The 24,617-nt window shown below is 39.4% G+C and overlaps 1 pseudogene; it reads right to left on the reverse strand.

The window, feature by feature from the left end:
* Positions 1–1,631: 1,631 nt before the first annotated feature.
* On the reverse strand, positions 1,632–21,341 carry LOC133461340 (voltage-dependent calcium channel gamma-6 subunit-like; annotated as a pseudogene).
* Between the last annotated feature and the right edge of the window lie 3,276 nt (positions 21,342–24,617).

A 24,617-nucleotide genomic window follows, 5' to 3' on the forward strand; every position in this document is an offset into this window, starting at 1 on the left:
TCTATTTAAAAAAAAAAAAAGATATGCAAGCCGCAGATATTTATGTTGTTAGATTAGATATTTACTACACGTACAGAAGGATTTTGAACTGTAAATGATGTACATGTTTGTACCTAAATAGATCCTTTCCTAACAGTGTCTTTTAACACGGCAGCAACTTTGCTGATTAAAACGGGACAGAACCAAGAGAAAATAACCAGTATTTATTTATCTATTTATCTGTTTGAAATCTGCTTCTACCTACTTCTATCTGCTAAAGAAGAAGTAGCGTATTCTTCTTTGCATTTATTTTGTCTTGGTTTTGATTCTAATTCCGGTTAGAGCGCCCCGAGTGGTGGAGGAAAAATCCACAGAATAGCCGCACCTTTGTATAAGCCGCATGGTTGAAAACCTATGAAAGAAGTAGCGGCTTATAGTCCAGAAAATACGGTACCTGTTTTCACTTTTGCATGCAGGTCCAGTTAGCATGGATGGCAGTGTAACATGTGCATTAGTTGGTGCAAATGTGAACGGAGATCTTTCCCAACACAGAGTTGAGATGGTAATGTGGTTCCAGATTGGTTTCATTTAAACATTTCCAAATCAATATTGTCTAATGTGGATAAGGCTTCAGCCCCCACCATTTTAGTATTCATTCTGACCAGCTTTATAACAATATCAGTACTCAGGGACACAAAATACCAATGCTAAAAGTTTCATTCAAACCAGGGACTAAAATCACTCTGCAAAGTTTAGGCTGCTATGGATGTTTGTGAAACATATGACATGATAATAAGCCTATATAACAGAAGTAAAATGAGTAACATTGGAGAGAAGTTACCGTCACATCAAGGGAATATAATTTTTTATCTATTTATAGGACTACAGTAGCAGTGAATTGGCTCCAAACACTGTAGGATAATTGTAAGACATATAGAAGTGTTTCCCACACACATCTGAGCATTAAAATGACCATACATGGAAACACGGCATGCATAAGGCATTCAGATTTTCAGTAAATAGATGTTTAAATATATTAAAGAGAACATATCGAGTGCAGAAAAGGTTATTTTTTTCTTTTTACATGAGGGAATATATCTGGGTGTATGAAATACTACCAAGGATACTGATTTCAAAAGATGCACATCCTATGGAGAAGAGCGATGGAGTTTAATCACTGACTCCACCCCATAAAAAAACAACGAACAGAGGTGTAAAAACATCTTGAAAAGGAAGAATGTCACAGACATTTCCGGAGGAAACCAAGAAATTATTTCAACTTTTGACCAAAAAAAGGGTGTATAAAGTCTTCCTTTTAAATAATTTGTAATCACTCTAACTAAACTTAACAACAGCCATCCAGACTGGCTCACAGTACGGAAGAGTATTCGGGCCAGGAAAAAATATTTGAGAGGGGAAGACTTTTTTTTATTGTGCACTTCGAGAAAAAAGTCGGAATGTCGAGAAAAAAATCGAAATGTCGAGATTAATGTTGAAATACAATTTCGAGAAAAAAGTTGAAATGTCAACATTAATGTTGAAATACAATTTCGAGAAAAAAATCGAAATGTCGAGATTAATGTTGAAATACAATTTCGAGAAAAAAGTCGAAATGTCGAGATTAATGTTGAAATACAATTTCGAGAAAAAAATCTAAATGTCGACATTAATGTTGAAATACAATTTCGAGAAAAAAGTTGAAATGTCGAGATTAATGTTGAAATACAATTCCAAGAATAAAGTCGAAATTTCGCCTTTTTTCTCAACATTTCAACTTTATTCAGGATATTTTGACTTTTTTCTCAACATTTCGACTTTTATCTCGACAATTCAATTTTTTTCTCGAAGTGCATAATGGAAAATAAAATCTTTATCTCTAAAATATAATTTTTATTTTTCTCCTGCATGGCCCTAATACTCTTCCGTACTCCCAGGGCAACAACGACAAAAATAATGATAATTTTTTAAAAAGATTCTTCTGCAATGAAAGAAAATTCCTACATTCTTCTCACATGAGCAGAAGAAGTAATCTCTTTGCCAAGATGTGTCTGGGAAACATCCTCACCTCTCTGCCCCCTTCCTTCCTCCTCAAAAAAGGAGCAGATAAAGTGTAACATCACCACGGAGCCACTAACTGCTACTGTCCTTATGAGGGAAGCATTTCTGCCAGGGGCTGCAGGGCAGCGCCAACAACAGGAACAGGATCCCACCCACAATTAGGATGGCGCCGGCGCAGCCAATACATGACACTGACCAGGAGAGCTCATGGTGCAGAGGAACCGTGTGGTCACTGGCCAGGAATGCCAGGACAGACTGGTGGAAAACCATGAGGGACAGGAGCACCAGAATACCTGGGGAACGGACAGTGGGAACAGATGTGAGAGGCTCTCCGTTGCTGCCGTTTGATATAAATAACATCCGACGGATTGTTTTACTGACCTGATAGAATAAAACAGATGGATGCTGGCTTTAGGAAGAACAAGATCTCTTTACTGAGAGACATAGTGATGCAGATGGCTCCCATCACCATCAGGAACAGGCTGAACATGGCCAACATCGCTGCTGCCACGTTAAGATCTGATCAAGAGAGGATAGGGTTATTTAAAACAAATACTTGAAAAAGTCATAAAAGTAGAAGAAGAAAAAAGGAAGAAAAAAAAAGAGAAAAAAAAGAAAAAAAAGGGGAAAAAAAGAGAAAAAAAAGAAAAAAAAAGAAAGAAAAAGTCATAAAAGTAATGTATCAATGTCAACTTGCAACGAGATTTCTTAAGGAAGGTCTGAATGGGGTCAACATTGTGTTTTGTCCTCTAAGTCAATGGTTCCCAAACTTTTTTCCTTGTCCCCCCTACTTGTGTTTAAGACCAGCCGGGCCCCCCGACCCGTACGTACTGGCACCAAAAGAGTAAAGTGATTCGTTACAAATCTTTAATTAAAAAAACTGAACATTAATTATGTTTTTTTGATGCATTTCTCTTTGGTTTACCCTGTATACAGATGACTTTGTTTTTCTCACCTTCATTTTGTGTCACCAATGTATAAAATATGCACAAAAACTAATTGCAAGGACATAAAATAATTTCTGAAAAATGTCTCTTTTAATATGAGAGAAACATTTTTTGACATTTTTCCTTTAACAACCTGTCGGAGTAGTAGTATGATTAAATGTTGAATAATGATATAATAATACCTTTTTAAGTTTTTATCCTGCTAAATAATTTTCATTTTAAAACACTACCGTATTTTGACGACCGTACAGCGCGCCGTGTGGAAAGTATATATATATTATTTATTTTTTTCATGAATTCTTTTTTTTAATTTTAAGATTATTTATTTCTTTAAGATTTTGCCTTCAACACATATGTGCAGTGAGGGAGAGAGAATTTGTTATGTACAAAAAGGGGGGCCTGGCAAAAAAAAGTTTGGGAACCACTGGATTACAGTATTCCATTAGGTGTGTTATTATGATTTTTTATTTATTTAACATGCGCAAATATAATTTGTACATTTGTACAACTACATATCCTCAAAGCAGACAAAGTTTTGGCACCCCCAGAGATCTCTGGCGTCCCCCCAGGGGGGGCCCGGAGCCCAGGTTGGGAGACACTGCTCTAAGTGCTACAAAAATAAATCATCCAGGCCCTTGTGATGTGTGGCAGGTTGATATCTGTTTCTGGAACCGCTCTAGCCATCTTAATTTGTACTCATAAAAGAGATAGATGTACGCAATAAATTGTTGCAAGTCAAGACGGTTAAATATGGAGCTGGCCACATTAGGAGGATTTTTGATGAGCTGTGTGAGGCAACTACTCCTCATCTCACGCCTGCTACATCAAAGGAGCCTGGAGATATGCAAATATGATTTTTTTTCTGTTTGTTGTGGGGCTTGTAGGTGTAATAAAGGTGCTTCTATTGCAGTTTTTATAAGATATTATATTTGGCATATTATAAATTCACATTTTCCATATGGATGATTTTCAGGGGTTAAAGAAACACAACTTGTGACCGTGTTAAATTACTTCTTTGAGTATTATAGACCAGTGTCTCCCAACCCGCGGAACTTTGTCTGCTTTGAAATGATGCAGTTGTAAAAATTATATTTGCGAATGAGTCATTCATAAGACATTGTTAGGAATAATTTATAAATGTCTTGAATATTTTTTGTGTTTTTTATACACTGGTGACAAACACAGGAAATGATTTCATTCCTTATTATTATATCATTACTCAACCTTTAATCTACTCCGACAGGTTGTTAAAGGAAAAATGTTAAAAAATGTTGGTCTCATATTAAAAGAGACATTTTTCAGACATATTTTTATGTCCTTTTGTGCGTATTTTATACATTGGTGACATTGGAGAAAAACAAAGTCATATGTATACAGAGTAGACCAAAGAGAAATGTATAAAAACAAACATAATTAATGTTCATTTTTTCAATTAAAGACTATTTTGCTGCTAGTACGTACGGGTCGGGGGCCTGGCTGGTCTTAGACACAAGTAGGGGGGGTTCCAAGGAAAAAAGGTTGGGAACCACTGTTATAGACCAATAGCAATGAGCGATGTGGGCAGGCCCGGTTCTACGGTGCATAAGCATTGCACCCTCAGTTTATGTGTTTGCATGCTAAGTTGAAAAGACGAAAAAAAAACTGACAAGTGCGCGCGCGTTAAGGCTGATTTATGGTTCCGCGTTACACCAACGCAGAGCCTACGGCGTAGGGTACGCGGAACCATAAATCAGCCTTCAGTGTACGTCACTCATCTGCGTCCAGCGTGCAGTTACCTGCACCAGCAAGACGCTGCTCTCTGCTGCACCGTTAACACGTTAAATGTAGCATTTTCTTTGTTCTGCAGCGATATTACTGCAAAAATACACTTGAAAGACACTTTAAATATTATTGTTTGACTGGTATCATTCCACTTGAAATGACATGTTTAGTGATGGTTTTGAGCTGTATAGATAAAATTAGTTTGAATTTCTAAGTTTTATTTTCAGGGTAAGAAACATCTGTTGCTTGTCAGGGTTTGACATTTCCCCCCAGTTTGAGTTTCAGTTCTGTCCCTCCTGTTTCCCATCTGCCCTGAGTGTCTGCACCTGTGTCTCGTCATGTCTCGTTATCCCCTCAGTGTCTTGTCATTCCCTTGTTCCCTGTCGGACCGTACTGTTCTTTCCTCCATGTGCTCCTGATTTTTGATCCCCATTCATGTTAAGTTTAGATCCTGCCAAGCAGTGCTTTTTGTTTTTACCTTTATGGAATAAATCCTTTTGTTTTCATTGAACCCCTGCTCTCCCTGCGTTTGGGTCCACACCTTACCCCCAGACGTGACAATGTGTTTTAGAGAGCAGAATATGATGACTAGTTGCCTAAAAGTAACTTGTTCCCTGTCGGTCCGTACTGTTTCTACCTCCATGTCTCCTCGTAGTTTTTGTCCTTCACGATCCTGGTTTTTTGTTAATCCTGCCAAGCAGCGCTTTGTTTTTGCCTTTTTGTAAATAAACCCTTTTTTGTTGTGAACTCCTGGCTCCTGCTCTCCTGCGTTTGGGTCCTCATCTAACCAATCATAACAGAAGGTCGGTCCGTTCTGTTATGATTGGTTAGATGAGCATTTGAAATACACTTTAAATATTCTTGTTTTGCTAGTATCATTCCGCTTGAAATTATGGGAAAATGCATAATTTAGTGTTAGGGCTGTTCGATTTTGCCCAAAAATAAAATCTCGATTATTTTCTCTCAAAATCCGATTTTCGATTACGATTACGATTATTTTGTGAATTGACAAAAGGCAAAGAAATTATTTCAAATATGCTGTTTTTTTATTGAACATTTGCCCCATTGGGCTTTAAGTGCAAACTTTGCTCTTATTAAACCAAAAATGAATGAATAAAGTGCAAAACTCTGTAAAATAAGTTGAAAAAAAGTTTTAAAAAATATAATAACATATAAAGTTTTATCTCTGAAAAAAAAAAAATCAGCAAATCAGCACTTGCAAACATACAGTAAGTTATATTTCCAATTAAATAAAACAAATGTCAGTCATTACATTTGCTATTCACATTTGCAAGTTTTTTGCAAGGAACACGAGCCGGTCTACCGCATCTGGCTTGAGGGATGCCCGGTGGCATGTTACAACGCCCCCTCCTACACTAAAGAGCCTCTCCCATGGGGCACTTGTCGCAGGTATTGAGAGGTATTTCCATCAATCATTAATATGGTATAAATCATTAATATGTGTGCAGACAAGGTAAAAAAAAAAAAAAAAGAAGAAAAAAAAAAGTGAAAAATCGATTTTTCGATTTTCCCGTTTTAACATCGTTCTAATTACATAATCGCGATTACGATTTAAAATCGATTAATCGAACAGCCCTATTTAGTGTTGAATAACGTGCCAGGCATGTGCACCCCCTCTGATCTGAGATGCAGCCCTCGTCATCATTTTCTAGAACCGGCCCTGGATGTGGGATGTCTGTCTTTTTTAATTCACTGTATGGCACATAGTGAACTTTCTCCATCAGGAAGCTGCCAGTGAAGCGAGAGGTTAGACAGCAGCTGAGAGACACTCGAACACAGCGTAGGCGGGATACATTTTAAAACACTCAGGGAGTAGACAATAGCTAGCCTGAAACCGCACTGCGAGGCGATGAAGCGAGACAGAGAAGAAGGGAAAAGGATGAAGGAACAGAGGGGAAAATTACGGGAGCGAGGTGACAGCAAGAAGGCTTGAAAGCACAGATGGAAAAAAGGAGCAAAGAGAAGAAAAGGGAAGCCGGTGAAAATAGTGAAAAGAGTGAGGAGAGGAGGGAGTAGGTGGATACGTTTGCTACAGCGACTGAGGGGAAGAGAGACAAAAAAGGTGCATGACTCACTCTTCTGTGTTGTCTTCTGAAACATCACAGCATTTTCCCCCGTGGTGAAAAACTTGAAGAAGGTGCAGTTCGCTTCTGCAGGAGAAAAAAAAAGGTGGAGGAAGAGCAACAGCTACTGTAATTGAGACAGACAGAGACACTGCCACGTAATCTGCATTAGCTGAAGACAATCTTGATAAACATCTTATTGAAATTCAAGGAGCCGCGTCTCTCTACCACTCTCGCATGCCAACCCTGTACGATTTAGTCTTAATTGTACCCCATCAAACACAATCAGCCGTGAACGCCATTGGCAAGCCCAAGGTGACAATACAAAGCTTCCTGCACAATTTGTATTCTGCTGTCCCTGACAGAGTGCTACAGTAATTAGAGTTTAGCCGTCAAATAGTATGTGACACCTCTATCTGTTCCCTCTCACACTTTGCAAACACAAGCAAGAAACACGCGCACACATCGCTCTTAATTAGTGCGATGAAAGCCTCATACTCTATGGTTTTTTTGTTTCCACCACAGCTGCCATCAGTGTTAAAGCAAAGACAGCTGCATACAAATCCAGCTTGACAACATAAACCTCCATTAAAATAAATAACGGCTAACTGAAACTGGCCAGTAAGACAATAATTTGACCTTTACAACCATCCCAGAACATGTTAATACCTTTATTACCTTTAGTTGAAAAGGAACCAATGATATACCATTACGGACTGAAACTGGATGTTAAACTTTAACTTGTTAAAAAATTACTTTTTAATGGTTTATTCATCACACACTGTCGTCATGCCCAATCAAAGTAATAATTATGGTGACTTGTAACTAGGGTTGCCACCCGTCCCGTAAAATACGGAATTGTCCTTTATTTGAGAAAAAAATGTTGCGTCCCGTATTGAACTAATACGGGACACGATTTGTACCATATTTTCATTAACTTTTACACCATATTCTATATGAATTATTGAAATAAATTAACCTTTTACACCATATTCTAGTTGAATTATTGAAATAAATTAACTTTTACACCATATTCTAGTTGAATTATTGAAATAAATTAACCTTTACACCATATTCTAGTTGAATTATTGAAATAAGTTAACTTTTACACCATATTCTAGTTGAATTATTGAAATAAATTAACTTTTACACCATATTCTAGTTGAATTATTGAAATAAATTAACTTTTACACCATATTCTAGTTAAAACAGGCTATTTCCAAGCCATTTTCAACACACTTGGTTTCGCAATCCGTGCTGATAAATGATTAGATTCATTTTTAGATCTTCAAAGTTGTTTAGCATAGCTGAGCATCAGTGTCACATGATACGAACTGCAAATGATGAATGTCAAAACATCTTGTGAGCAACTATGTTTATTTCTGTAACGCTAAATAGATACTTGGACAATTCAATCCTAACTTTATAGACTAATTTTAACCCCAGATATTTGTGGATTGTCGCTATGCACCAACATTCTAACTTCTGTGGCCACCCTGGAAGGTAAAAAGAAATATATGCAGTTCATCGACTGACCACTGGGGGCTTGATCCAAAAGTAAATTTTGCTGCAGAAATAAAAGGAACCGACAGGCTGGTTCAAAACATTCAGTTTCACATCCGCGGCAAATGTTGGGAGATGATTAATATTCAATATATTTAATATTTTATATTTAATATTTATTTATTTTTGTAGCAGATCTACCAAAATGATAGAAAGAAGAAATATTTGTGTTAATTGACCAGTTTATCCAATGGCTAGCAGTCATCACTTCTGCATCTTAGCGTTTAGCACTATATTGATTTCTGAGCATAGCTAATGAGCTGTGAATAAAGAGCCATTTGAGCATAATCATTCATTTTCATCATTCAGTTTTTGTTAGGTGGTTAATTTTTCTAACAGACTGACTAACTAACATGAGTGCCTGTAGGACGGCCTGGAAGGTTCCAGGGACAGAGCTCAGCAGCCGGGAGCTTGTTCTAACCAAGTGTCAACGAAATGCAGGGGTCAGTTCTGATTCAGCTGTTTGAAACGAGAGTGCCTTTCAACCCTAGTCCTCTGGGACTATTTTCAATGTTGATTCAAATGATGTAGAGTGTCTAACTTCAAAAATTCCTCTGAATGTGGTTTAATTTGTCCCTTGTAGAAAAAGGTCTCTAAGTTAGAACATTTGCAGTCTTGCATATCTAAATACTCATGTTGAGTTTGTCATGACTGCAACGGATAGCAGATGTTGTGAATGTACATTGTTCTTCTCTCAGACTCAGATAAATCTAACATAAGCTCAGATTGCAAAGTGTCTCCATTTCTTATGATAATCAGTATAAATAAACTAAAGTGAAATGAGAAGTTCTGCAAAGGTTAGGACTTTTCATTTCACTCAGTTTAACCTCGGCCTGCCTTCTTAGATCACATTTCCAGGGGACAGTGCCATTGTTCACAGGGGAAACTGACTTTTGAGACCATTAGATAGGCCTAAAACCCCTTTGACATTGGTGAATACCCCGCGTTTAACATGCGGATCTAGCTTGTCGTCTGTCCTTTGTACATTGAAAATTATTAAAAATATTGTTATTATAAAATAAGGAAACAGTTGTTGAAAGTAACATCAACAGTAACAGGGGGTCACAGGTAGGGCGTATACTTGCAGGAGAAAGGAGATCCCCGAGCTACTCGACCTCAGAGTCGAGGACGCCATAACCCGGTGCATGTCGGAACCACAAAGGATGGTATGAACAATTGTTTGAACAACTGGCCACAAAAATGACAAAACAAAAGCAAAACAAAGCCAAAAAACGCTCATCCCGAGGTTCATCCGTCCTTTTTTTGCAAATGACACCTGTGTGATGGCGTGTTTCATCTTGCTCATGTAGGGACAATACGTCATTCTCCACGCCTACACATCTCACGTTATGTTACGTGGATAAAGCCTCCCGACTCGCCATCTCTCCCCTCAACTAACCTACAGACACGAGGTGGCATATAACACCCTGCATTTATATTAACCAACGCGCATTAAACACGTGTTCATCATCCAGCGATTCTAGCAGAATCTAATCTAAAAAGGCTAGGAGAAACAAAGCCTTTAATTGCAGCCATCGTTGTCATTTTTGAAGAGTTTTTCATGGTTGCTGTTACGGAGTCACCTCCACTCATTCCCTAATGCTGTCCCTCCACAACAACCGGTCTGCCTCACCCCAACAGCTCGTGCACTGCGTGCTCTTCGCCGCAGGTGACTGGGTGATTAGCCCTAACCCTAAACCCTAACCCTAAACCCTAACCCTAAACCTAACCCTAAATCATAACCCTAAACCTTAACCCTAAACCTAAACCCTAACTCTAACCCTAACCCTAAACCCTAAACCCCAACCCTAACCCTAAACCCTAATCCTAACCCTAACCCTAAACCCTAATCCTAACCCTAACCCTAAACCCTAATCCTAACCCTAACCCTAAACCCTAATCCTAACCCTAACCCTAAACCCTAATCCTAACCCTAACCCTAAACCCTAATCCTAACCCTAACCCTAAACCCTAATCCTAACCCTAAACCCTAAACCCCAACCCTAACCCTAAACCCTAATCCTAACCCTAACCCTAAACCCTAATCCTAACCCTAACCCTAAACCCTAATCCTAACCCTAAACCCTAATCCTAACCCTAATCCTAAACCCTAAACCCCAACCCTAACCCTAAACCCTAATCCTAACCCTAACCCTAAACCCTAAACCCTTATTATTATTTAAGCGGCCGAAACGTTTGTTGATACGTTGGCATACCACTGAAGAAAAGTCCAGAAATTTCTATTAAGTACCATTATTACTATCTCACCCGGGCCTCCAGGAGGGATAATAATTAAGGTTATCCTAAACTAGGAATTAATACACTTAAAACCGACCTCCAAACAAACAGGGTCATCCTCTCAATAAATTCAGATCTACTTTAAAATTCTAAACACCTTTTCTTATATCTTAAATCTTTTTAATCATCTTAATAACTCCCGATTTACTAACACAAATACACACATCTGACACATTCCAGCCACCAGGGGTCTCCATGCCTCATTTACATTTCACCTAACACATTTCAAATACTAACCTTAACCCTAAACTTAACCGAAATCCAGGCTCAGCTCAAACCCTAACCTTAACCAAAACCCCGAATCCTAACCCTAACCCTAACCCTAAACCCTAACCCTAAACTTAACCTAACCCTCACCCCAAATCCTAACCATAACCCTAACCTTTACCCCAAATTCTAACCCTAACCCTGACCCTAACCCAAACCCTAACCTTGTACAAAAGAACCCTCACCTAAATCTCTCCTCTCCGGACTATCAAGACCCCCCCCCTTCTCCCCATCTAATCTCCCAACTCTCCTCTCAAAATGCACCCACTAGCCACATACGAAGACACCGGATCACCCATAATCCGACTACACTCATAAGGGGTACCCAGCTATCCTAATACACGATACAGCACATCTCAAAACAAGACTCTGAAACTAACTCAGAGGTACCACACCATACGCCACTGACAAAGTACTTTAGTGCATACAGATCTCAAACAGGATGTACGATGGAGAGTGCAACACTACCTTCAGCAATCTCTGGAATCGCTAACGAGCGTAGGAGGCAGAAGCGTATTGGTTCCCCTCAGGGGGCCGTAATCCCTAACCCTAAACCCTAACCCTAACCCTAACCCCTAACCCTAACCCCAGTGGGGTCAATTCAGTCGAAGCTAAGGTATGGCAAGGTTACAAGTCACAGAACTTAACTAGAGTATCAATCAACACGTCCAGCAAATACTTATCACACAAGTCTGTTATGTACAGTAGTTTATCTGTGTGGTCAAGAAAATTGGAACTTTTTCAAATGCAGTCTCGCTCACTGCAAAGACTCAAAATCTTACCAGGAATATTTGTCTTATTTCTAGTTAAAATGTTTAATTTTTAGTCAAAAAATCTCATTACACTTAAAACAAGAGTCATTACCAGAAAAAAAAACTTGTTCACCTGTTTCAAGTAAATTTTCACTTGAAAAAAGTAGAAAAATCTGCCAGTGGGACAAGATTTATCTTCTCACAAGCAAGACAATCTTGTTCCATTGGCAGATTTTTCTACTTATTTTAAGTGAAAATCTACTTGAAACAGGTCAAAATGGTTATTTTTGAGTCTTGTCTTAAATGTAATGAGATTTTGTTTTGACTAAAAATTAGAATTTTAACATTTTGAGTGTTTTGATTTTTAAGATTTTGAGTTTTTGCAGTGTATAATAACTAGTGAAATCGATCATATTGTTCCGATTTGCATTTGTAGTTATTCTATATGTATTAAGTAATAGAAAAATCAATACAAAGAGACACAGAGTAATTCCAGAAATGTATTTAAAAAAACAAACATTTACATTTAACCCTCGAAGCCAATACCGGCTGCCATACCTTGCCATATCCAATTGACGCCCCTGCCTAACCCTTCCAGCCAGGTCCAGCACAGGTCCAGCCACTCTCCTCATCAGATCCCTCTGCCTATTTAAACCCTGGTTCTTCACTCATTCATCGCCAGATCTTCCCTAGGAATTGCCTGTTTCTCTCTTACCCGTTGTGCAGCGATGTGGTTGGACTGCCAGCCAATCTACTCCACTCCTTCACCCTCCTGTCACCCCAGCTCCCCAGGCCTCAACCTTTTTTCCCAACCAAACTGCAATTAAGGCCCTTCCGACTCAACCTCTGCCTTCCTGTGTCGTGCACTCGAGCCCAATGCCTAGTGAGACTTAACAGATGCTCCTGTATGAGTTATCGCTTGAAGCTCGTCTTCACTCTGTTGCAGCTGTTTTGGTTATCTGTAGTGGTAGAAATGGCTGTGAACAAGAGGGGAACGACACCTAGGTCAATGTTTTCATGAAGCCCCAGACCAGACTGTCCAGGCTGCATCTTATGAGGGATGTGGCCCCTGATTTGGCTGGAAAACACTCTGGACAGGTGGTAATCTATTGCAGGACCACATATAGATGGATGCTTCATTCATTCATCCATCCTTTTTCTGTATCTCCCATTTACGGTCTAGGGCAGGGGTATTCAACTAGATTAGGCAGGGGGCCACATCTCCAAAAGGACTGTATGGAGAGGGCCGCACTTATTGAGCGCACAAAGCGCGCAGGCGGAAAATTTGGGGGTTTTCAAAATGTATTTTGCACTCAAAGACGAAGATTTATGTATATATAATACATTTGTGCACAGGGATGAGGAGGAGATTATATCTGTCTAGTGTACATATGAATTATGTATTAATTGTCTCCAGATTTAGTCATTGTGAATGTTAAATATAATATTCAGATAAAGAAGTACTATTTTAAATGCAAGTTCATTTTGAAACCATGCACTGTGCAAACTTAATGAAATTGATATTTACCTACTTTTAATAAAACACACCATAATGACAAAGCACCACTTTCCACCAACATTTCCTTATTTGAATATTATATTAAGCATTGAGCACAAGCATTTCAGTCCATAGTAGCCAGTTTGATGTTATAAATAAGCAACCAAAATATTAACCGTAAGCTCCTTTATTTATGACACATCTGTGCATTATATCAGCAAAACAAAACAATTGCATGAAATGATAGGAGGCTTAGAAGTTAATCTGAAATGCAAAGTCCTCATTTAGAGATTCAAATGAAAGAAATTTCAGGCCAATCCTAGAAGCCTAATGATGTAAAAGTCCTCTAAACAACGGAGGTTAATAACAAATAATGTGACAAACATTAACACTGTGCAACACTGGCAAAAAATCAGAAGTAGTAAAAAACATCTCCAACAGAGATTAACATGAACAAACACTGTCCAATGAATCATTAACCAACTGAAAAGGCTACCAAGCATCTTAAACTTTTATTAATTAACAAAATGCGATATGTAAACCATGTTCATTTCGCTTACTTTGTCACTTCCGGCCGCCACGGATCAGGCGGCCGATCGATCGAGACAACACTACTTTCCCCCCCTTTTTTAAAATATGACCAGGGGCCACATAAAAGCTCCTGGCGGGCCCCAAGTGGCCCGCGGGCCGCCAGTTGAATATCCCTGGTCTAGGGCCTGGTCTCACTGTCATCAGGCAACAGTATCTCTACTTTACGAGTTTGTTTCATCAGTTGTTTCATTGGTAGATACAGTATGTGCATCAACATAAACGATTTGAAACGTTTGAGGCTCACACAGTTTTCTGTTGTTAATTTTCGTAATCCATTTGTAAAATGATATAAATCTAGTTTGAGAGTTTTGAGAGGCATCTTGTTGATAAGAGTCATCGATTATGTTAGATTCACTATCAGAATCAGGTTTTTTTGTTTTAGTGCATTGTTGCATTTTTGAGTGGTTAGAATAGAAAATTCATAACTAATTGTCAAATTAAGAAACAGTGTAACAGTAGTAACAACTAGAAAATTTCTGGAAATTTTGATATGGGCATGCCCTACCGCCCATTCGTCCCCTCTCGCTGCTTTGGTTTGGGGCTGTAGTGTTTGTGTTCGGGGTGTTTCTATGTCTGTTTGAGGTGCTTTAACATCTAATATTGGCTAAACTTTGCTTTTAGTGTGAACCATTCTTCATAAAAGAAGTGAGTCATTGAAAAGAAAAGCAACATTTCAAAAGGTTTTGCCATTTTTCTTCCACCCACTCCTGAAGGAAAGTCAAAGTTGCATGTCTAAAGGACATTATTGATCCACAGCCCTGACGCATTTACTTTACCCTTAGTCACAACTTAAATTAGCAGCTCATAAACACTTTAAAAAGACTGAACTATAAATTTGCTAGAGTTAAGACACTTAACAGAGTAAAGTAAAACACATTCAGCATGAAACTGACTTAACCCTTGAACCGTCTTTGGGTCAAAGTGACCTAATTCTCCTGTTCCTTCTTTCCTCCTGCTCTCTCCTTCCTCCTCCCTTCCTTCTTTACTCCTTTCCTTCTTTCTTTCCTTCCTTCCTTCCTTCTTTTTTCCATTCCTTCTTTCCTCCCTTCCTTCCTTCTTTCCTCCCTTATTTCCTCCCTTCCTTCTTTCCTCCCTTCTTTCTTTCCTTCTTATCTCCCTTCTTTCCTCCCTTCCTTCCTTCTTATCTTTCTTCCTTCCTTCTTTCCTCCCTTCCTTCCTTCTTTTATTTCTTCCTTTCTTCCTTCTTTCCTTCTTTTCTTCCTTCCTTCCTTCTTTTCTTTCTTCCTTCCTTCTTTCCTTCCTTCCTTCCTTCTTTCCTCCCTTATTTCCTCCCTTCCTTCTTTCCTCCCTTCTTTCTTTCCTTCCTTCCTTCCTTCTTTTCTCCCTTCCTTCCTTATTTCCTCCCTTCCTTCTTTCCTTCCTTCCTTCCTTCTTTCCTCCCTTCTTTCCTCCCTTCCTTCCTTCTTATCTTTCTTCCTTTCTTCCTTCTTTCCTTCTTTCCTCCCTTCCTTCCTTCTTTTATTTCTTCCTTTCTTCCTTCTTTCCTTCTTTTCTCCCTTCCTTCCTTCTTTTCTTCCTTCCTCCCGCAGCTCATGAACACTTTAAAAAGACTGAACTATAAATTTGCTAGAACCAAGACTTTTCTCTTTTAATGTATTATATTGGCGCCATTTGGCCCATTTTACTTTGCAAAACGGGCCGTCCAGTGCTGAAAGTTAAAGTTAAATTGCACAGGTATTATGCTACACTTGACCTAAAAATGTGGACCATTCCACTCAGACTATGTTACACTGACTCAGCCGGCGAGTGAGCCAAACTATTCAGAAGGGCATCCATCACAGCGAGAGAGAGAGGAGCATCGTTTGTCCAGCCTGAAAGTCAGGTATACTACTCATGTTCACTCAAACCCTCAAACTAAGCTGTTTGACGGAGCTCGACAGACGTGCTGACAACTCGCTCGTCAATAATGTGCTCAAACCAGCCCTCTTCCAGCAGAGCGTTATAAAACACACGTCCACTCAGCGAGACAGTAATTCTCTCACACCTCCGGGCAGTTCAGCGGGTCCACAGCTCTCTCGCTCCGGGTCGATGTCGGCCACCCACAGGGTCTTGGTGCAGCCCTTCCACAGGCCGTAGTGAGCTGCTAGACACGTCTGCACAAGGACAAGAAAAGATCAGCCAGAACTCTCTCTCTCTATCCATTATAGTCCCAATGCTTTTTGTCCTGCAAAACATCTGCGATGCCTTTAAGTGCCTGTGAATCAGTTCAAAATAGCTCTCTTTGTCATGAAAAAAAGAGCTTTCTTTCTTCACCTGATTGTTGTAGAAATTCTTTGATGGTGCCAGCTCCACCCAGAACTCCGTCCCGACGCCGAGGACCGTCAGAACCACTCCCACGATCGCCACGAAGAACGCCAACTTGATCTGTTGAGAAAACAGAGTAAAACACATTCAGCATGAAACTGACTTAACCCTCGTACTGTCTTTGGGTCAAAGTGACCTAATTCTCCTTTCCTTGTTTCCTCCCGCTCTCTCCTTCCTCCTCTCTTCCTCTTTACTCCTTTCCATCTTTCCTTCCTTCCTTCCTTCTTTTTTCCCTTCCTTCTTTTCTCCCTTCCTTCCTTCTTTTCTTTCTTCCTTCTTCTTTCCTTCCTTCTTTCCTCCCTATTTTCCTTCCTTCCTTCTTTTCTTCTTTCCTTCCTTCCTTCCTTCCTTCTTTTTTCCCTTCCTTCTTTTCTCCCTTCCTTCCTTCTTTTCTTTCTTCCTTCCTCCCTTCCTTCCTTATTTCCTCCCTTCTTTCCTCCCTTCCTTCTTTTCTTCATTCCTTCCTTTTTTTCTTCCTTCCTTCCTTTTTTTCTTCCTTCCTTCCTTCTTTTCTCCCTTCCTTCCTTCTTTTTCCCTTCCTTCCTTCTTTCCTCCCTTCCTTCCTCCCTTCTTTCCTTCCTTCCTTCCTTCCTTCCTTTTTTTCTTCCTTCCTTCTTTTCTCCCTTCCTTCCTTCTTTTTCCCTTCCTTCCTCCCTTCTTTCCTTCCTTCCTTCCTTCCTTCCTTCCTTCCTTCTTTCCTTCCTTCCTTTTTTTCTTCCTTCCTTCTTTTCTCCCTTCCTTCCTTCTTTTTCCCTTCCTTCCTCCCTTCCTTCCTTCCTTCCTTCCTTCCTTCCTTCCTTCCTTCCTTCCTTCCTTCCTTCCTTCCTTCCTTCCTTCCTTCCTTCCTCCCTCCCTTCCTTCCTTCCTCCCTCCCTCCCTCCCTCCCTCCCTCCCTCCCTCCCTTCCTTCCTTCCTTCCTTCCTTCCTTCCTTCCTTCCTTCCTTCCTTCCTTCCTTCCTTCCTTCCTTCCTTCCTTCCTTCCTTCCTTCCTTCCTTCTTTTCTCCCTTCCTTCCTTCCTTCCTTCCTTCCTTCTTTTCTTCCTTCCTTCTTTTCTCCCTTCCTTCCTTCCTTCCTTCCTTCCTTCCTTCCTTCCTTCCTTCCTTCCTTCCTTCCTTCCTTCCTTCCTTCCTCCCTCCCTCCCTCCCTCCCTCCCTCCCTCCCTCCCTTCCTTCCTTCCTTCCTTCCTTCCTTCCTTCCTTCCTTCCTTCCTTCCTTCCTTCCTTCCTTCCTTCTTTTCTCCCTTCCTTCCTTCCTTCCTTCCTTCCTTCTTTTCTTCCTTCCTTCTTTTCTCCCTTCCTTCCTTCTTTTCTTTCTTCCTTCCTTCCTTCTTTTCTTCCTTCCTTCTTTCCTTCCTTCCTTCCTTCCTTCCTTCCTTCCTTCCTTCCTTCCTTCCTTCCTTCCTTCCTTCCTTCTTTTCTCCCTTCCTTCCTTCTTTTCTTCCTTCCTTCTTTTCTTCCTTCCTTCCTTCCTTCCTTCCTTCCTTCCTTCCTTCCTTCCTTCCTTCCTTCCTTCCTTCCTTCCTTCCTTCCTTCCTTCCTTCATTCCTTCCTTTTTTTCTTCCTTCCTTCCTTCATTCTTTTCTTCCTTTCTATCTTTTCTCCCTTCTTTCCTTCCTTCTTTCCTTCCTTCCTTATTTCCTCCCTTCTTTCCTTCCTTCCTTCTTTTTCCCTTCCTTCCTTCCTTCCTCCCTTTCTCCCTTCCTTCCTTCTTTTCTTCCTTCCTTCTTTCCTCCCTTCTTCCTTTCCTCCTTTCATGACCCAAATACAGCACAAGGGTTAAAAAACAACCTTTTCAAAACTGTGATAACAGAATTACAGAAAGTGTAAGATCCTTTGTGACAGAATCACTTTGCATTGAGTGTTTTTATCTTTATATGCTTTATTGGTCCACATTTTGTAATGTTTTTTAACCGTATGTGCTCACTGTCCTGCCCAAGAACAGGGTGTTCATGTTGGTCTCAGTGATCAGATGCAAACTCAAAACGTCTCAGTAAAACCTCAGTGCGGTATCAGGAGAAAAGTCTCAGGAAAAGTTGGAATCACATTTACCCACAAACACACACAAAGTCCCAACTTGCAGGCAGATATTTTGTTCCACTTCAAAGCAGATTGTACAGTAGTTACTGAGTTTCAGTTCCTGTTTCTTCTGCTCAAGCTCTGTGGCGTGCTTGCAGAACATAAATGTTCTTTGCTCACGCTTGAATTGTCGTAAGATCAAATCCCTCAGCCAACAGGATTAAAGATTTGACATTGACAAAAAAAGAAAAGAAAATTGTCAGTGCTTCTTTTCAGATGCACTTGTTTTTTGCGTCTTAGGGTTTCCTCGAGTGGAAAGCTAGTTAATTGTTTAGGAGATTACAGTGCAGCATGAATTAGCCAAACCAGGACTGATGCCTAAGATACAAATGTTTTTGGGATACCTGATGATTTTCTTGAGATATGAGATGTTTTCTCCCGATGTATGAAACCTGACTTGAACCTTACTAAGTTTGATGATGCAGATCTTGTTTTATGTATCGATATGGAAACAGTCCACCAAACTCAGTCACACAAAGTTTCTTTCTGCACTCAAAGGGCCTGATTTACTAAAGGTTTGCGTGTGTAAAAACGTGTGCAAACTTGACAGCACCCGCAAACCAAAGTGCCAGCTGATCTACTAACAGCGTGCAAAGAGGACTGCATCTCTCAAATGCGCAAAATAGCACACGCAATTCATTTAGTACTTTTGCCCTGATGAATAATCAATATGGGGCGAAGGGGAAGTAATAAGGGGAAGATGCAAATTGGTCCATTTACCACGCGCAATGAGATTTACCAAGCCTGAAAGTTTTTGCGTGGATTGTGATTGCGTCTGTATTTAATACGTTCGAAAGGAAAGTGCTAATCTCCACATGCAAAAGGAGAAATATTTTATTTGAATGTTAAATCGAGTATTATTCAGCAAAAGGTTGCCACAGGAGGCACATTCATTTTTTTATTTGTGATAATAAATAAATCACGTGTTTTCATGGAGAAAAAAGTGTTTCTTATTGTGCGCCTATACTTGTTCTGCAGTCATACCCCGGTGTTGTGCAGTATTCAGCACCCCTGCCGTGAAAAGCACCCCCTCGAGTTAAAATATTTGTGGTATTTTGAAATGCTGCAGGTATTGTTTTGGTGATGCACATTGGCATGATGATTTGAACACGAAATTTGTACAAGGTGTCCCTAAATGTACTTGATTCCCTTCCAGGCAGGAAATAGCACATTGGCAGCTATTTACATTGTTAACAAAGACTGGAAATATACAAATCACATATTATATCCTACCATATCCAGGAAAATAGGACTCATATATTGAATGAGATCTCCGACTATGAATTTCTGGAGGGTTTCGATTGTCACTGCATGAATCCAAAGAGATGTGCACTCTAAAAGGGGAATACTTTTATATGGTCAATATTCCATTGAGGTTCAAGTAACTCAAATATTTATTGTTAAGGTAACTTGGTTAAATAAATTTGATAGTACCATTTCATTCAGTAAACTGAACTTAAAACTAATACGTATTATACACTCATATGTAGTATTTCCTTCAGACTTATTTAAAAAGTGTTGATTGTATTCATTTGCATCAAGCCAGACTAACTTAATTTAATCTTCTTTACATAAATTGTAGCACTTAAGTTCAAGTTACTCAGTTTTATTCCTCTAAATTAAATGATCACATTCTATTGGTCACAACTTCTAGCTACTCAATTCATTTTAGGAAACAAATTGCCTTAAACCATTTTAGTTGTCATAACTTAAATAACTCAACTTTAAGTTGCTTTAACACAATACAAACACAGACATCTTATACCAGCTTCAAACATTTATTTAATTCACTTTTGAGTTATCTTAACTGATGGCAATGAGTGATCACAACTTTTTCCAAAGTTTAAGTTATTTCAACTTACTTCTGTTATTAAGATGTACTGTTAGGTTTTACAGTTGTTGATATAGTGTAAACTAGGGCTGTTCGATTAATCAATTTTAAATCGTAATCGCGATTATGTAATTAGAACGATGTTAAAACGTGAAAATCGTAAAATCGATTTTTCACTTTTTTTTTTGTTTTTTTTACCTTGTCTGCACACATATTAATGATTGATACCATATTAATGATTGATGGAAATACCTCTCAATACCTGCGACAAGTGCCCCATGGGAGAGGCTCTTTAGTGTAGGAGGGGGCGTTGTAACCATGGTGATATACTAACATGCCACCGGGCATCCCTCAAGCCAGATGCCGTAGACCGGCTCGTGTTCTTTGCAAAAAACGTGCAAATGTGAACAGCAAATGTAATGACTGACATTACACACCTCTACCTCCTTCATGGGTTGCATTATTATTTAGCATGCAAAGACCCAGTTTAGTTTAATTAGAAAATGTCTTGTTTTATTTAATTGGAAATATAACTTACTGTATGTTTGCAAGTGCTGATTTGCTGATTTTTTTTTCAGAGATAAAACTTTATATTTTATTATATTTTTTAAAACTTTTTTTCAACTTATTTTACAGAGTTTTACACTTTATTCATTATTCATTTTTGGTTTAATAAGAGCAAAGTTTGCACTTAAAGCCCAATGGGACAAATGTTCAATAAAAAAACAGCATATTTAAAATCATTTCTTTGCCTTTTGTCAATTCACAAAATAATCGTAATCGTAAATCAGGTTTTGAGAGAAAAAAAATTGAGATTTTATTTTTGGGCAAAATCGAACAGCCCTAATGTAAACTCAATTTCAATTAAATATGTCATTTTCTAGCAGAAGCCTCAAAAACAGACATTGCTAGGATGGAGGTAACCTCAAAGAATGGCATTTGTTCTGTTGAAGCCTACATATTTCAAGACACTGATTTCCTATTTTAGTGTGTGTTGCACTGCAGGCCAGTTGGATTATAGCAGAAAAACCAGCTCAGTGATTGATAAGGTCAATTTTCTCCAGTAAAACACATCAACACGACATAAAAACTGGGTCACCTTTCCTTCCTGGGCCCTCACTCATGGCATGTCCAGTTGACGTCGTCCTTCGCCGCTTGTTCCCTCCGAATGTGCTGCGTCCAGTCATGAGGTTGGCCAGCCCTGCCGGGCCCTGCGCCGGCCCCCCCCGGGGCCACCCCTCCAGCCGGCCCTGCGGTTCCCGGGACCACCGTCCGGCCCTCCTCGTCAGTCACAAAAAAAGTAGACCACATTTTTGAACAAAATAGGAGGGGGGTGGGTTTATGGCTAAAATTCTTTTGAGTTTTGTTTTGATTCAATTGTAGCACAAAAAAAAAAATTGTAGGGAACAAAATCAGAAGAAAAATGTTTATTATCAGTTTGCCATCAAAAAACAAACTATGAAGGGACGTCCAAAAAAACAAAGAGAACCACGCAGAGGAGGATAGAGGTAGAAAGATTAAAAAGTGTGTAAAAGCAAATAAGAAAAATGTAATGAGGTGGGAGGGGCTAGAAGTCCTTTTACAGCAAACACCCAATGTCCGGCGTCTACAAGAGCTTTAGCAGGAAAAACTTTCTCTTGAGAAAATCCTTCATAATGGAGTCTTGAGCAATAGATTCATCATTGAAGATTTATTATCGTAAAAAAACAAAGTTATTGAGTGATGGAGATGGTGGCAGCCAGTACAGGTAGGGGTGTGGAAAGAAGAAGCCTCCTAAACATGAAACAGGAGGAAAAGAAAAAAACAGCAAAATCAATTAGTGTCAGATACGTAGGGAAGAGTATTAGGGCCATGCAAGAGAAAAAAAAATTGAAAGTGGAAGATTTTTTTTTATTGTGCACTTCGAAAAAAAAAGTCGTAATGTTGAGAAAAAAATGCGAAATGTCGTGATTAATGTTGAAATACAATTTCGAGAAAAAAAGTCGTGAGTCAATTTCGTGAATAAAGTCGAAATTTCGCCTTTTTTCTCAACATTTCAACTTTATTCACGAAAATTTCGACTTTTTTTCTCGACTTTTTTCGACTTTTTTTCTCGACATTTCGACTTTTTTCTCAACATTTCGACTTTTTTCTCGAAATTCTACTTCAACATTAATCTCGACATTTCAACTTTTTTCTCAACATTTCAACTTTATTCACGAAAATTTCGCCTTTTTTTCTCAACATTTCAACTTTATTCACGAAAATTTCGACTTTTTTCTCGACTTTTTTCGACTTTTTTCTCGACATTTCGACTTTTTTCTCAACATTTTCTACTTTTTTCTCGAAATTGTATTTCAACATTAATCTCGACATTTCAACTTTTTTCTCGACATTTCAACTTTTTTCTCGACATTTCGACATTTCGACTTTTCTCCCGACATTTCGCCTTTTTCTCAACTTTTCGACTTTTTTCTCAACATTTCGTCTTTTTTCTCGAAATTCTACTTCAACATTAATCTTGACATTTCGACTTTTTTTCTCGACATTTCGACTTTTTTCTCGAAATTCTACCTTAACATTAATCTCGACATTTCAACTTTTTTCTCAACATTTCGACTTTTTTCTCGACATTTTGACTTTTTTCTCAACATTTCAACTTTTTTCTCGAAAATTCTACTTCAACATTAATCTCGACATTTCAACTTTTTTCTCGAAGTGCATAGTGAAAAAAAAAATATTATTTGTATTTTTCTCCTGCCTGGCCCTAATACTTCCGTAGATACATGTCAGATTTAGATGTCATATAAAAAACAGATGCACACTTACAGCCTTTGGTGATTCCTAACTCGTGTTAGTTGTGTAATAATTGTCATGTTGTGACTCTCGTGCGAGGTGTTAATAAAGCTGACAATCCTTGTTAAGAAAAGGCAGGTACCACATGAATGAGTGAGGAGTTAGTCAGACCCCTAGTAGGGATCCTTATCTGTGCTCGGTTTGATTTTACATTATAATTCAGAATTAACCCTTGTGCTGTCTTCGGGTCAAGGAAGGAGGACGAGAGGAAGGAAGGAAGGAAGGAAGGAAGGAAGGAAGGAGAGGAAGGAAGGAAGGAAGGAAATTAAGGAAGGATAGAAGGAAGGATAGAAGGAAGGAAGGAAGGATGGAAGGGTGGAAGGGAGAAAACAAGGAAAGAAGGAAGGAAGGAAGGAAGGAAGGAAGGAAGGAAGGAAGGAAGGAAGGAAGGAAGGAAGGAAGGAAGGAAGGAAGGAAGGAAGAAAGAATGAAAAGAAGGAAAGAAAGAAGGAAGGGAGGGAGAAAAGAAGGGAAGGAAGGAAGAATGAAAAGAAGGAAAGAAAGAAGGAAGGAAGGGAGAAAAGAAGGATGGAAGGAAGGAAGGAAGGAATTAAGGAAGGAAGGAAGGATAGAAGGAAGGAAGGAAGAAAGGAAAGGAAGGAAGGAAGGAAGGAAGGAAGAAGGAAGGAAGGAAGGAAGGAAGGAAGGAAGGAAGGAAGGAAAGAAGGAAGGAAGGAAGGAAGGAAGGAAAGAAGGTTTGAAGGAAGGAAGGGAGGGAGGAAGGAAGGAAGGAAGGGAAAAAGAAGGAAGGAAGGAAGGAAGGAAGGAAGGGAGGAAGGGAAAAAGAAGGAAGGAAGGAAGGAAGGAAGGAAGGAAAGAAGGAAGGAAGGAAGGAAGGAAGGAAGGAAGGAAGGAAGGAAGGAAGGAAGGAAGGAAAGAAGGTTTGAAGGAAGGAAGGGAGGGAGGAAGGAAGGAAGGAAGGAAAGAAGGGAGGAAGGGAAAAAGAAGGAAGGAAGGAAGAAAAGAAGGATGGAAGGAAGGAAGGAAGGAAGGAAAGAAGGGAGGAAGGGAAAAAGAAGGAAGGAAGGGAAGAAAAGAAGGAAGGAAGGAAGGAAGGAAGGAAGGAAGGAAGGAAGGAAGGAAGGAAGGAAGGAAGGAAGGAAGGAAGGAAGGAAGGAAGGAAGGAAGGAAGGAAGGAAGGAAGGAAGGAAGGAGAATTAGGTCATTTTGACCCGAAGACAGCACGAGGGTTAAAACACTTCAATATTCATCACACGTTATCAACTCTAAACACTGTGGTATCTCTGCGGCAAAAAACCTGTTCATCCTGTTCCAGTTATAACCAATGATGTATTGGGAGAACGTCTGCAGTGGAGACGGTACGGTCACACGTTGCCGGTAAAAAGAATCTTAAACCCTTTGTGTCTGCAGAACAAGCAGCTGCCGCTCCACTCACACTCGGTGACAACAGGCGTGACATGCCGTCTTTGCTGTGTGTCACGTCTCGTTAGCAAAAATGAAAAACATCCCCCGGGGGAAACTACATAACTTCACTTTCACAAGACCGCCTGTCTTGTTAGCAAGATAACGCCCGACGGAGAACAGCTTTCCAGACATTTTCTAAATAAGTAGAAGCAGAACCAAGGAAATGATGCAAAACATCACAGAACAATACAATCTCAATACAATCAAATATCCATCATCCTGACGCTGTTTCTTTTTCCTCTGCTGTAAAAGCGCCATGTGATTTTATGAGAATCAGTGTGTTTAGAAATGAAGAATGAATACATTGATTTTTACATTTGTTTAGAT

The sequence above is a fragment of the Cololabis saira genome, chromosome 15, assembly GCF_033807715.1.
Source record: "Cololabis saira isolate AMF1-May2022 chromosome 15, fColSai1.1, whole genome shotgun sequence".
Lineage (NCBI taxonomy): Eukaryota > Metazoa > Chordata > Actinopteri > Beloniformes > Belonidae > Cololabis > Cololabis saira.